Here is a 1,952-nt window from a genome sequence, read left to right as displayed (position 1 = left end):
ATGACGCTCACAAAGCGGTTCTTGAATGGCTCCGTGACCAGTTCACAGATTTCTCTCGTCGAGGAATTGAACGATTCGTGGAACATTCCGACGGTTCCAGAATGAGATTTTCACTCTGCAGCGGAGTGTGCGCTGATATGAAACTTCCTGGCAGATTAAAACTATGTGCCCGACCGAGACTCGAACTCGGGACCTTTGCCTTTCGCAGGCAAGTGCTCTATCAGCTGACCTACCGAAGCACGACTCACGCCCGGTACTCACAGCTTTACTTCTGCCAGTATCTCGTTTCCTACCTTCCAAACTTTACAGAAGCTCTCCTGGTTCGCAGGAGAGCTTCTGTAAAGTTTGGAAGGTAGGAGACGAGGTACTGGCAGAAGTAAAGCTGTGAGTACCGGGCGTGAGTCGTGCTTCGGTAGCTCAGTTGGTAGAGCACTTGCCCGCGAAAGGCAAAGGTCCCGAGTTCGAATCTCGGTCGGGCACACAGTTTTAATCTGCCAGGAAGTTTCATTTCGACGGTTGTTTACAGAGACTTGATGACTATGTTGAAACATGTTGTCATGTGTCTGTGTCACTTTGAAATGTAGTGCAGCAGGCAATAAAAGTTACTTGACCTGCAAAATTATGTTTAATATACTTTCTGAAGTGCACTCGTACTTACATCCGCCCAGAAAGGGTACGTAGTTTGCGAACCTTACTATTGGCATCAGTTCTCCTTACAATTTATCCCTCTTCCGAAATTTTCTTTCACTTTACTCATGGCTTCTTTGACATTTACAAGATATACTGCTGCAGAGATTAACTGCAACGAAGCCTTACACCATTTTGACACTATGTTATCTTTCTTGTCGTTCCAGTTTTATTAGTCCCGCTTGCATTTTGTAGACATTACAGGTTACTTGTCTGTCTGTCAACTTTCGCCCCAATATTCTAAGGAGTTGAGAGCATCTTATTCCACTTCACATTTCTCTTGCTCTCTTTAAGCCCACAAATGCTAGGAAGATATACTAAATTTTCTTGCGCCTCTTTCCATTACTAAATGCTATGCTATAATTGGTTCTCTGGTATGTTTTCCCTACATGAAACCAAACTGACCCTCGTCCTCTACGTTTTTTTGTATTCTTTTGTATATACTTCTCGTCGGTGTGAGTTGTCGTACTAATCATCCGATAGTTTTCCCATGTGTCCACACAAACCTTCATTGATAATATGTCGGTACTGCTTCACGAAAACTGACGGTGCGTCAAAATTTTTGACACCAACTAACAAATGATCTAGTTTGTTCACCTTTGACAGATTTCAGTAATTATGGAGATAAATCATGACTCTTGCTGACTTATTGAAGTTCGTACCATTCTGCGCTCTATCAAACACTGATCGCACTACTCGATCGCCTGTTCCTCACACTTCAACTTCCTCTTCTTGTTCTGTCACGCTTCGTCACAACTTATCTCAATTGTTTTTAAGTAGAGATTCTCCGATTGCACCTCTAAACATCTTAAAACTTCATTTCTTCAAAGTTAGATCCAATCTCTGTCGATTTTTGCTACAGTCGTGTCTTTCTCAGTATCTTTTTGCGTGTTCTCCTGTTCGTTTTGATTTAGCTTGCTTGAACTTTTTCTTTTATTGCTGAGCAACCTATACCGCTGCCTTCCTACCTTACACCTAATATTCTTATACTTTTGTCTTCCATCCATAAACTCTAGTATTTTCTGAGCCATTCATGGGCTCTTCGCCCAGTTTTCGCTATATCTTCTGTCGCATGTTGTAGCAAACGGTGATACACAAACAGATGATCCGCACTGGTATTCTTGGCGTTTGTGACCCAATTACATCGTCATTTCCGATTACAGTCGTCATGGGAGCATCGTTAGAGGACAATAGAGGTATGAAAATTAGCTGCCTGATTAGATGCATCGGGGCTATTGTCACATGGGCGAGTAAGAACTAGTCGT

General features: G+C 42.5%; 1 non-coding gene across 1 annotated transcript; it reads left to right on the top strand.

Moving 5' to 3' along the window:
• The first annotated feature begins 405 nt into the window (after positions 1-405).
• Positions 406-480, top strand: Trnas-cga. The gene has a single exon. It is a non-coding gene; the product is annotated as a tRNA-Ser (tRNA).
• The last annotated feature ends 1,472 nt before the right edge of the window (positions 481-1,952 follow it).

This window comes from Schistocerca piceifrons, chromosome 1 (genome assembly GCF_021461385.2).
Source record: "Schistocerca piceifrons isolate TAMUIC-IGC-003096 chromosome 1, iqSchPice1.1, whole genome shotgun sequence".
NCBI lineage: Eukaryota > Metazoa > Arthropoda > Insecta > Orthoptera > Acrididae > Schistocerca > Schistocerca piceifrons.
Note: the sequence above shows the minus strand (reverse complement) of the source record. Positions and strands in the feature narration are given on the sequence as shown.